Source organism: Manis pentadactyla, chromosome 8, assembly GCF_030020395.1.
Source record: "Manis pentadactyla isolate mManPen7 chromosome 8, mManPen7.hap1, whole genome shotgun sequence".
Classification (NCBI taxonomy): Eukaryota; Metazoa; Chordata; class Mammalia; order Pholidota; family Manidae; genus Manis; species Manis pentadactyla.
The window spans coordinates 64,629,605-64,642,977 of record NC_080026.1 but is presented as its reverse complement, the minus strand read 5'-3'; positions in this window follow the sequence as shown (position 1 = coordinate 64,642,977).

The following is a 13,373-nucleotide window of genomic DNA, read 5'->3' as shown; positions in this document are numbered from 1 at the left end:
GTCTTTGATCTATTTTGAGTTTACTTTTGTGTATGGGCTTAAACAATAATCCAGTTTCATTCTCTTGCATGTAGCTGTCCAGTTTTGACAACACCAGTTGTTGAAGAGGCTGTCATTTCCCAATTGTATGTCCATGGCTCCTTTATGATATATTAATTGACCATATATGGTTGGGTTTATATCAGAGTTCTCTAGTTTGTTCCACTGGTCTATGGGTCTGTTCTTGTGCAGTACCAAATTGTCTTTATTACTGTGGCTTTGTAGTAGAGCTTGAAGTCAGGGAGTGTAATCCCCCCAGCTTTATTCTTCCTTCTCAGGATTGCTTTGGATATTTGGGGTCTTTTGTAGTTCCATATGAATTTTAGAATGATTTGCTCTAGTTCATTGAAGAATGCTTTTGGTATTTTGATAGGAATTGTATTGAATCTATAGATTGCTTTAGGCAGTATGCATTTTGACAATATTAATTCTTCCTATCCATGAGCACAGGATGTGTTTCCATTTATTGGTATCTTCTTTAATTTCTCTCATGAGTGTCTTGTAGATTCCAGAGTATAGGTCTTTCACTTTCTTGGTTAAGTTTGTTCCCAGGTATTTTATTCTTTTTGATGCAACTGTGAATGGAATTGTTTTCCCGATTTCTCTTTCTGCTAGTTCATTGTTAGTATATAGGCATTCCACAGATGTCTGCATATTAATTTGTATCCTGCCACTTTGCTGAATTCAGATATTAGATCTAGTAGTTTCGGAGTAGATCCTTTAGGGTTTTTTATATACAGTATCACGTCATCTGAAAACAGGGACAGTTTAACTTCTTCCTTGCCAGTCTGGATGCCTTTTATTTCTTTGTGCTGTCTGATTGCCATGGCTAGGACCTCCAGAACTATGTTGAATAGAAGTGGGGAGAGTGGGCATCCCTGTCTTGTTCCCGATCTTAGAGGAAAAGCTTTCAGCTTCTCACTGTTAAGTATGATGTTGGCTGTGGATTTATCATATATGGCCTTTATTATGTTGAGGTACTTGACCTCTATACCCATTTTGTTGAGAGTGTTTTTCATGAATGGATGTTGAATTTTGTCAAATGCTTTTTCAGCATCTATGGAGATGATCATGTGGTTTTTGTCCTTCTTTTTGTTTATGTGGTGGATGATGTTGATGGATTTTTGAATGTTGTACGATCCTTGCAACCCTGGGATGAATCCCACTTGATCATGGTGGATGATGTTTTTGATGTATTTTTGAATTTGGTTTGCTAATATTTTCTTGAGTATTTTTGGATCTATATTCATCAAGGATATTGGTCTCTAATTTTCTTTTTTTGTGGTGTCTCTGCCTGGTTTTGGTATTGTAGTGATGCTGGCCTCATAGAATGAATTTGGAAGTATTCCTTATTCTTCTACTCTTTGGAAAACTGTAAGGAGAATGGGTAGTAGGTCTTCATTAAATGTTTGATAAAATTCAGCGGTGAAGAAGGGGTGGAGCCAAGATGGTGGCATGAATAGAGTAGCAGAAATCTCCTCCCAAGACCATATATATTTTTGAAAATTCAACAAATACAACTATCCCTAAAAGAGAGACCAGAAGATACAGGACAACAGCCAGGCTACATCCACACCTGCAAGAACCCAGCACCTCGCGCAGGTGGTAAGATACAAGCCGCGGCCTGGTGGGACCCGAGGCCCCACACCCCAGCTCCTGGCAGGAAGAGAGGAGTCAGAGCAGGGAGGGAGAGGGATCCTAGGACTGCTAAACTCCCAGCACTAGCCATCCGGACTGGGAGCGCAGACACACAGTGTGTGAGGTGCTAGATACTAGGGAAACGGGACTGTAAAACCTGCGAGTGGGTTCCTGAAGCTGGTGCCCCTGGGACAAAGAAAAGCAAGTGCTTTTTGAAGGACTTAAAGGGACAGGGACCCCACAGCTGGATGGAAACGTCCTGGGACACTTAGCCCTGCAGCTGAGCATCCTCGGGAACTCCGGGTGCCCTTACCTCCTGGGCGGCAGTGCAACTTGGATGACCCTCATGGAGATAAACAGCATCCTGCCCATTTCCCCTCCAACGCCGCTCTGCCATAGTGGAGCAGCAGCCTGAGGCAGCAGGGCAGAGCTTATTTCACAGCGGCCGGGAAAGAATTAGAAACCCCATCTCCATGCAGCTGCCCATCACACGCTGCTAGGGGTCACTGTTCTCCCAGGAGAGGAAGACCACAACTAGCAAGAAGGGATGTTCTCCCAGCCAACACATGCACCAGCTTCCCGCAACTATCTCTATCACCATGAAAAGGCAGAAGAATTTGATCCAGACCAGAATCACACAGATATCCTTCCCTGAGAAGGAATCTGGGGAGATAGACCTAACCAATCTCCCTGAAAAAGAATTAAAAATAAAGGTCATAACCATGCTGATAGAGCTGCAGAGAAATATGCAAGAGCTAAGGGATGATGTCCAGTAGGAGATTACAGAAATGAAACAATCTATGGAAGGATTTATAAGCAGAAAGGATAAGATGCCAGAGGCCATTGATGGAAAAGAAACCATAGAACAGGAATGCATAGAAGCTGATGCAGAGAGAGATAAAAGGATCTCCAGGAATGAATCAATATTAAGAGAACTGTGTGACCAATCCAATCAGAACAATATTCACATTATAGGGGTACCAGAAGAAGAGAGAGAAACGGGGATAGGAAGTGTATTTGAAGAAATAAGTGCTGAAAACTTCCCCGAACTGGGGAAGGAAATAATCAGTCAGAACACGGAAGTACACAGAACACCCAACAGAAGGGACCCAGCAGGAGGACAACACCAAGACACATAATAATAAAAATGGCAAAGATCAAGGACAAGCACAGAGTTTTAAAGGCACCTAGAGAGAGGAAAAAGGTTACCTACAAAGGAAAACCCATTAGGTTATCATCAGATTTCTCAACAGAAACCTTATAGGCCAGAAGAGAATGGCATGATATATTTAATGCAAAGAAACAGAAGGGCCTTGACCCAGAAACTGTATTCAGCATGATTATTATTTAAATATGAAGGAGGGATTAAACAATTCCCAGACAAGCAAAAGTTGAGGGAATTTACCTCCCACAAACCACCTCTACAGGGTATTTGAGAAGGACTGCTCTAGATGGTAGAACTCCTAAGGCTAAATAGATGTCACAAGAGAAAATAAAATCACAGCAAAGAAAGCAGACCAACCAAATACTAACTAAAGGCAAAAAATAAAATCAACTACCCACAAAAGCAGTTAAAGGAAACACGAAAGAGCACAGACTAAAACACCCAACATCTAAAGAATGGAGGAGGAGAAATAAGAAAAGAGAAATAAAGAATCACAAGGCAGTATCTACAATAGCTCAGTAAGTCAGTTAAGTTAGGCAGTAAGATAGTAAAGAAGCTAACCTTGAACCTTTGGTAACCATGAATCTAAAGCCTGCAATGGCAATAAGTACATATCTTTCAATAATCACCCTAAATGTAAATGGACTGAATGCACCAATCAAAACACACAAAGTAGTAGAATGGATAAAAAAGCAAGACCCATCTATATGCTGCTTAAAAGAGACTCACCTCAAACCTAAAGAGATGCACAGACTAAAAGTCAAGGGACGGAAAAAGATATTCCATGCAAACAACAGGGAGAAAAAAGCAGGTGTTGCAGTACTAGTATCCGAGAAAATAGACTTCAAAACAAAGGAGGTAACAAGAGATAAAGAAGGACATTACGTAGTGATAAAGGGCTCTGTCCAACAAGAGGATATAACCATTATAAGTATATATGCACGCAATACAGGAGCACCACCATATGTGAAACAAATACTAACAGAACTAAAGGAGGAAATAGAATGCAATGCATTCATTTTAGGAGACTTCAACACACCACTCACTCAAAAGGACAGATCCACCAGACAGAAAATAAGTAAGGACACAGAGGCACTGAACAACACACTAGAACAGATGGACCTAATAGACATCTATAGAACTCTACATCCAAAAGCAACAGGATACACATTCTTCTGAAGTGCGCATGGAATATTCTCCAGAATAGTCCACATACTAGGCCACAAAAGGAGCCTCAGTAAATTCAAAAGTATTGAAATCCTACCAACCAACTTTTCAGACCACAAAGCTATAAAACTAGAAATAAATTGTACCAAGAAAGCAAAAAGGCTCACAAACACATGGAGCCTTAACAACATGATCCTAGATAATCAATGGATCAATGACCAAATTAAAATGGAGATCCAGCAATATATGGAAACAAATGACAACAAGAACACGAAGCCCCAACTTCTGTGAGACACAGTGAAAGCAGTCTTAAGAGGAAAGTATATAGCAATCCAGGCATATTTAAAGAAGGAAGAACAATCCCAAATGAATAGTCTAATATCACAATTATCGAAATTCAAAAAAGAAGAACAAATGAGGCCTAAAATCAGCAGAAGGAGGGACATAATAAAGATCAGAGAAGAAATAAATAAAATTGGGGAGAATAAAACAATAGAAAAAATCAATGAAACCAAGAGCTGGTCCTTTGAGAAAATAAACAAAATAGATAAGCCTGTAGCCAGCCTTATTAAGAGAAAAAGAGAATCAACACACATCAACAGACTCAGAAACGAGAAAGGAAAAATCATGACGGACCCCTTAGAAATACAAAGAATTACTAGAGAATACTATGAAAACCTATATGCTAACAAGCAGGAAAACCTAGAGGAAATGGACAACTTCCTTGAAAAATACAACCTTCCAAGACTGACCCAGAAAGAAACAGAAAATCTAAACAGACCAATTACCAGCAAAGAAATTGAAGTGGTAATCAAAAAAATACCCAGGAACAAAACCCTTGGGCCAGATGGATTTACCTCAGAATTTTATCAGACATACAGAGAAGATATAATACCCATTCTCCTTAAAGTTTTCCAAAAAATAGAAGAGGAGGGAATACTCCCAAACTCATTCTATGAAGCCAACATCACCCTAATACCAAAACCAGGCAAAGACCCCACCAAAAAAGAAAATTACAGACCAAAATTCCTGATTAACATAGATGCAAAAATACTCAATAAAATATTAGCAAAGTGAATTCAAAAATACATCAAAAGGATCATGCACCATGACCAAGTGGGATTCATCCCAGGATGCAAGGATGGTACAACATTCGAAAATCCATCAACATCATCCGCCACATAAAAAAAAGAAAGACAAAAACTACATGATCATCTCCATAGATGCTGAAAAAGCATTTGACAAAATTCCACATCCATCATGATGAAAACTCTCAGCAAAATGGGTATAGAGGGCAAGTACCTCAACATAGTAAAGGCCATGTATGATAAGCCCAGAGCCAACATCATACTGAACAGCGAGAAGCTGAAAGCTTTTCCTCTGAGATTGGGAACAAAACAGGGATGCCCACTCTCCCCACTGTTATTCCTAACCATGGCAATCAGAGAAAACAAAGAAATACAACCAATCCAAATTGGTAAAGAAGAACTTAAACTGTCACTATTTGCAGATTACATGATATTTTACATAAAAAACCCTAAAGACCCCACTCCAAAACTACTAGAACTGATATTGGAATACAGAAAAGTTGCAGGATACAAAATTAGCACACAGAAATCTGTAGCTTTCCTGTACACTAACAATGAACTAATAGAAAGAGAAATCATTAAAACAATTCCATTCACAATTGCATCAAAAAGAATAAAATACCTAGGAATAAAACTAACAAAGGAAGTGAAAGACCTATACCTTGAAAACTATAAGACACTCTTAAGAGAAATTAAAGAGGACAGTACCAAATGGAAACTCATCCCATGCTCTTGGCTAGGAAGAATTAATATAGTCAAAATGGCCATCCTGCCCAAAGTAATATACAGATTTGATGCAATCCCTATCAAATTACCAACAGCATTCTTTAATGAACTGGAACAAGTAGTTCAAAAATTCATAAGGAAACACCAAAGACCGTGAATAGCCAATGCAATCCTGAGAAGTTAGAAAAAAGTGGGGGGAATCTCACTCCCCAACTTCAAGCTCTACTACAAAGCCACAGTAATCAAAACAATTTGGTACTGGCAGAAGAACAGTGCCACAGACCAGTGGAACAGAATAGAGACTCCAGACATTAACCCAAACATATATGGTCAATTATTATACGATAAAGGAGACATGGACATACAAAGGGGAAATGACAGTCTCTTCAACAGATGGTGCTGGCAAAACTGGGCAGCTACATGTAAGAGAATGAAACTGGACCACTGTCTAACCCCATACACAAAAGTAAATTCGAAATGAATGAGATACCTGAATGTAAGTCATGAAACCATAAAACTCCTAGAAAAAAACAGGAAAAAATCTCTTTGACATAAGCATGAGTGACTTCTTCATGATTATATCTCCCTGGGCAAGGAAACAAAAGCAAAAATGAACAAGTGGGACTATATCAAGCTGAAAAGTTTCTGTACAGCAAAAGACACCATCAATAGAATAAAAAGATACCCTACAGTATGGGAGAATATATTTGTAAATGACATACCCGATAAAGGCTTGACAACCAAAATATATAAAGAGCTCATGCACCTCAACAAACAAAAAGCAAATAATCCAATTACAAAATGGGCAGAGGAACTGAACAGACCATTCTCCAAAAAAGAAATTCAGTTGGCCAACAGTCACATGAAAAGATGCTCCACATCGCTAGTTATCAGAGAAATGCAAATGAAAACCACAATGAGATATCACCTCACACCAGTAAGGATGGCTACCATCCAAAAGACAAACAACAACAAATGTTGGCGAGGTTGTGGGGAAAGGGGAACCCTCCTACACTGCTGGTGGGAATGTAAATTAGTTCAACCATTGTGGAAAGCAGTATGGAGGTTCCTCAAAATGCTCAAAATAGACTTACCATTTGACCCAGGAATTCCACTTCTAGGAATTTACCCTAAGAATGCAGCACTCCAGTTTGGAAAAGACAGATGCACCCCCATCTTTATCGCATCATTTGTTACAATAGCCAAGAAATGGAAGCATCCTAAGTGTCCATCAGTAGATGAATGGATAAAGAAGATGTGGTACATATACACAATGGAATATTATTTAGCCAGAAGAAGAAAACAAATCCTACCATTTGCAACAACATGTGTGGAGCTAGAGGGTATTATGCTCAGTGAAATAAGCCAAGCAGAGAAAGACAAATACCAAATGATTTCACTCATCTGTGGTGTATAAGAACAAAAGAAAAACTGAAGGAACAAAACAGCAGCAGAATCACAGAACCCAAGAATGGACTAACAGTTACCGAAGGGAAAGAGAGTGGGGAGAATGGGAGGGTAGTGAGGGATAAGGGTGGGGAAGAAGAAAGGGGGTATTATGATTAGCATGTATAATGTGGGGGGTGGGGGAAAGGGGAGGGCTTTGCAACACAGAGAAGACAAGTAGTGATTCTACAACATTTTGCTATGCTGATGGACAGTGACTGTAATGGGGTTTGTGAGGGGTACTTGGTGTAGGGGAGAGCCTAGTAAACATAATGTTCTTCATGTAATTGTAGATTAATGATAACAAAAAAAGGGGAATTACTCCCTGATAGGATAAAATTAACTGCAAATCAGCGATTAATGCATGCTTTACATATCCTTAATTTTGATCTTTTAAAGGGTGTCAGATGATAGCTATGGAAGTACATTTTTCTGATAACTTTTATTTCTCTTAAAAAAAAGCAGTTCCTGTGTGGTGGTCTCCAATAGGTTCTTCACAATGGTATAAAGGTCATATCAAAGTGTGGGCAAAGGGTTTGTTTGTGTTTATACAGAGGATCAAAGCCTAATTTGGCTACCCAGAAAACGAATTAAGATACGATATGAAGAACTTACAACATCAACATCCTCTGGAAGAGTCATTCCAGAAGATGATCATCAGAAAACTTCAACAAAGATCCTGGTGCAGTTGCAGTTGTAGCTGTATTCATCCCACTGGTTCCTGGACTTGCCATTGGAATGAAGAAGGAGATATCTAAGCTGGCCTGTGCATACAGTAAAACAACAAATTTGACTGGATCTTTATTGTCGGAACTCAACCAAGAATTAGGAGAAGTGCAAGTTGCAGTGCTCCAAAGTCGTGTGACTGTAGACTATCTATTGTTAAAAGAACATATGGGATGTGAACAGTTCCCAGGAATGTGTTGTTTTAATTTGTCTGATTTTTCTCAAACTATTCAAATTTTGTTGGACAATATCCACCATATTATTGATGTTTCCACAAATGCCTAGGGTACCTAACTGGTTTTCTTGGTTTCACTGGATATGGCTGGTAATTGTAGGTCTGCTTTTGTTATGTATCTGTATTCCTATTCTGTTAATGTGTGTATGCAATTTAATTAGTAGTTTGTTAAAACCTATACATGCTTATGTTACTATACAAGAAGTTATGTCAAAGAAATAATCAATCTTCCCATGTTTTCTTCTGTCTGCTACTTCTATAGCTTTACTTCCTCCTTCCTAATTACAACCCTTCAGTAGAATTTGTGCCTCATATAAAAAATTACCAAGTATCATAATTCTTCCAAGTGGTAAAGATACCTCAGGACAAATGCTGTGCATAGAAGCCACAGGGCATAAATATGCAAAGAAGTAAAAAGCTAACCTTTTCAAAGAATATTGTTCTCTCTCACTTACCAACTTTACATTTCCCTGTATGGCCCCGGAAGATGGCTGGTTGGCCAGAGACGGGTAAGATTCCTCAAGGGAGACACAACCTAAGACAGGCACAGTCACAGGGGGACTATTAGGTGAGAAATTGTGGATCAACAGTGGTGAGGCTTAGAACCTCACCTCTCCTGTTTTAAGAGAAATCTTCTGCATCCGTGGATGTTTTGTTGCCCTTGTCTAGCTTGGATTAATACTTAGTCTATAGGCCCAGACCTGATCATCTACATTTGCCCTCTTATAGCACCAAATTATATTTTTTACCTTTATCTTGCATCTATCTACCACTTCAGCATTTTATTTAAAAAAATACAGGAGAACTGTGGGACTCACATATAAATCAAGTATAAAAATCAAATGGATAATCATATCTGACTTGATTGTTTATAGTTCATGATGTGTGATCAAAACCGAAAGTTTCTGTGATATGACTGCCCTTGCACTGTTCACCATGTAAGAACTTGTTCACCATGTAAGAACTTGTTCATTATGCTTCAGAAGATTGGAGACTGTTGAGAATTAGGCTTGGGGTTGATTAATGATTGTGCATTGAGTCCCCTATACAGAATTTTATTGTTGTTAACAACCATTTGATCAATAAATATGAGAGATGCCCTCTCAAAAATAATAAATGGGCAGAGGAGCTGAACAGACAGTTCTCCAAAGAAGAAATTCAGATGGCCAACAGACACATGAAAAGGTGCTCCACATCCCGAGTCATCAGAGTAATGCAAATTAAAACCACAATGAGGTATCACCCCACACCAGTAAGGATCGCCACCATCCAAAAGCCAAACAGCAACACATGTTGGCGGCGTTATGGAGAAAGAGGAACCCTCCTACCCTGCTGGTGGGAATGTAATTAGTTCAACCATTGTGGAAAGCAGTATGGTTGTTCCTCAAAAAACTCAAAATAGAAATACCATTTGACCCAGGAATTCCACTCCTAGGGATTTACCCTAAGAATGCAGCAGCCCAGTTTGAAAAAGACAAATGCACACCTATGTTTATCACAGCGTTATTTACAATAGCCAAGAAATGGAAGCAACCTAAATGCCCATCAGTAGATGAACGGATAAAGAAGATGTGGTGCATATACCCAATGGAATATTAGTCAGCCATAAGAAGAAAACAAATCCTAACATTTGCAACAACATGTATGGAGCTAGAGGGTATTATGCTCAGTGAAATGAGCCAGGCAGAGAACGAAAAGTATCAAATGATTTCACTCATATGTGGAGTATAAAAATAAAGAAAAACTGAAGGAACAAATAGCAGCAGAATCACAGAACCCAAGAATGGACTAACAGTTACCAGAGGGAAAGAGACTAGGGAGGATGGATGGGAAGGGAGGTATAAGAGGGGGTTAAAAGAAAGGGGATATTATGATTAGCATGTATAATTAGCATGTAGGGTGGCATGGGGAGGGCTGTGCAACACAGTGAAGACAAGTAGTGATTCTACAACATCTTACTATGCTGATGGACAGTGACTGTAATGGGGTGTGTGTGTGGGGTCTTGGTGAAGGGTGGAGCCTAGTAAACATAATGTTCATATAATTGTAGATTAATGATAACAAATAATAATAATAATAATAATAATAATAATAATTATAACAACAGCAGCAAAATTCAGCAGTGAAGCCATCTGTTCCAGGGATTTTGTTCTTAGGTAGGTTTTTCATTACCAGTTCTATTTTGTTGCTGGTAATTGGTCTGTTCAGATTTTCTGTTTCTTTCTGGGTCAGCCTTGGAAGGTTGTATTTTTCTAGAAAGTTGTCCATTTCTTCTAGGCTATCCAGTTTGTTAGTATATAATTTTTCATAGTATTCTCTAATAATTCTTTGTATTTCTGTGGGGTCTGTAGTGATTTTTTCCTTTCTCATTTCTAATTCTGTTTTTGTGAGTAGACTCTCTTTTTTTCATGATAACTCTGGCTAGGGGTTTATCAATTTTGTTTATTTTCTCGAGAAATCATCTCTTGCTTTCATTGATTCTTTCCATTGTTTTATTCACGATTTTATTTATTTATGGTCTAATCTTTATTATGTGCCTCCTTCTACTGACTGCATTTGCTGAGCCTCTTTTTCTGGTCTAGTATATGAACTATTCTTGAAAATGTTCCATGTGCACTTGAGAAGAATGTACATTCTGCTGCTTTTGGTTGTGGAGTTCTGTAGATGTCTGTTAGGTTGATCTGTTCTAATGTGTTGTTCAGTGCCTCTGTCTCCTTACTTATTTTCTGTCTGGTTGATCTGTCCTTCAGAGGAGTAGAGTGTTGAGGTCTCCTAGAATGAATGCATTACATTCTATTTCCCCTTTTAATTGTGTTAGTATTAGTTTCACATATGTAGGTTCTCCTGTGTTGGGTGCATAGATATTTATAATGGTTTTATATCTTCTTGTTGGATTGACCACTTTATCATTATGTAATTTCCTTCTTTGTCTGTTCTGTATTTCTTTGTTTTGAAGTCTATTTTGTCTGAAACAAGTACTGCAACTCCTGCTTTTTTCTCCCTATTACTTGCATGAAATATCTTTTTCCATCCCTTCACTTTCAGTCTGTGTATGTCTTTGGGTTTGAACCGAGTCTCTTGTAGGCAGCATATAGATGGGTCTTGCTTTTTTATCCATTCAGTGAGTCTATTTATTTTGATTGGTGCATTCAGACCATCTACATTTAGGGTGATTATCTATAGGTATGTACTTATTGCCATTGCAGGCTTTAGATTCATGGTAACCAAAGGTTCAAGGGTAACTTCCTTACTATCTAAGAGCCTAACTTGACTCATTTAATATGCTATTACAAACACAATCTAAAGGTTCTTTTTTCTCCTCCTTTTTCTTCTGCCTCCATTCTTTAAATACTAGTATCATATTCTGTACTCTTTGTCTATCCCTTGATTGACTTTGGGGAAAGTTAGTTTAATTTTGAATTTGCTTAGTAATTAGCTGTTCTACTTTCTTTTCTGTGGGTTTATTATCTCTGGTGACAGCTACTAAACTTTAGGAACACTTCCATCTATAGCAGTCCCTCCAAAATACACTGTGGAGATGGTTTGTGGGAGGTAAATTCTCTCAGCTTTTGCTTATCTGGAAATTGTTTAATCCCTCCTTCAAAGTTAAATGATAATCTTGCCAGATAAAGTATTTTTGGTTGGAGGCTCTTCTATTTCATTGCATTAAATACATCATGCTGCTCCCTTCTGGCCTGTAAGATTTCTGCTGAGAAGTCTGATGATAGCCTGATGGGCTTTCCTTTGTATGTGATCTTATTTCTCTCTCTGGCTGCTTTTAATAGTCTGTCCTTATCCTTGACCTTTGTCATTTTAATTACTATATGTCTTGGTGTTGTCTTCCTTGGGTCTGTCCCTTGTTTTGGCAGATCTGTGCACCTCATAGTCTGAGAGACTGTCTCCTTCCCCAGATTGGGGAAGTTTTCAGCAATTTCCTCCTCAATGACAGTTTCTATCCCTTTTTCTCTCACTCTTGTTCTTCTTGTATCCCTATAATGCGAATATTTTTCCATTTGGATTGGTCACACAGTTCTCTGAATATTCTTTCATTCTTAGAGATCTTTTTTTCCCTCTGTGCCTCAGCTTCTTTGTATTCCTTTTCTCTAATTTCTGTTTCATTCATCCTCTCCTCTACCATATCTAATCTGCTTTTAGTACCCTGCATTGTGCTCTTCAATGATTGGATCTCTTACTGGAATTTATTCCTGAGTCCTTGAATATTTTTCTGTACCTCCATGAGCATGTTAATGATTTTCATTTTGAAATCCCTTTTAGGAAGATTCATGAGGTCGATTTCATTTGAATCTTTTTTAGGTGTTTATTCATAATTTTAGTTTGGACCACATTTCTTTGGCATTTCACATTTGTATATGGCACCCTCTGCCCAGAAGCTCTACTCTCTGGAGCTGCTCAGCCCCTGTAGCAATGTCGGGGGTCACAGGGGAATGGTATTGGTGCCTGGGGGAAGGAAAGAGCTGGTTCCTGCTTTTTAGTGCTATGCCTGCCTCCACTACCAGAACTTGTGGGCTGAGCACACAGGTATAAGCCTCTATGTTTTAGTTTTTTAGTTGCTGTAGATGGGGCTTCCCTCTGGCTGGCCTAACCCCAGGGTAGGGTTTGCCAGTTTGCGAGCTAGGTGGGCTTGGCCGGAAGAAAGGCACAGTATGCTGTGTATAACGTTGAGGGTCCTTGGAGCTGTGTAACCAGCCAGGGAGCTGGAGCACCTGAAGATCAAGAAAGTTCCCAACCTGCTGGGCAGACTGCACCCAGACAATTTTGTCTACCTGTCCTTTCTCCTGATCAGTAAGCTCTGTGCAATTCTTGCTCCTCCCAGAGCAGCCAGATATGGATTCTTGCTTTCCACATTCGACTGGAATCTCAGTGTCTCCAGGAATTCTGCCTGTCTTAGCTTTCCAACTCCCTAATCATGAGAGTACCATGCAAGCACCATGAAATATATGTTTGTGCTCCCAGAGCAGACCTCCGGAGCTAGTTATTCAGCAGTCCCCTGCCTCCACTCCCTCCCTGCTCCATTTCTCTTCCTCCTGCTAGTGAGCTGGGGTGGGGGAAGGACTTGGGTCCTGCCGGGCTACGGCTTTGGTACATTACCCTGTTCCATGAGGTTTATTCTTTTCTCCAGGTG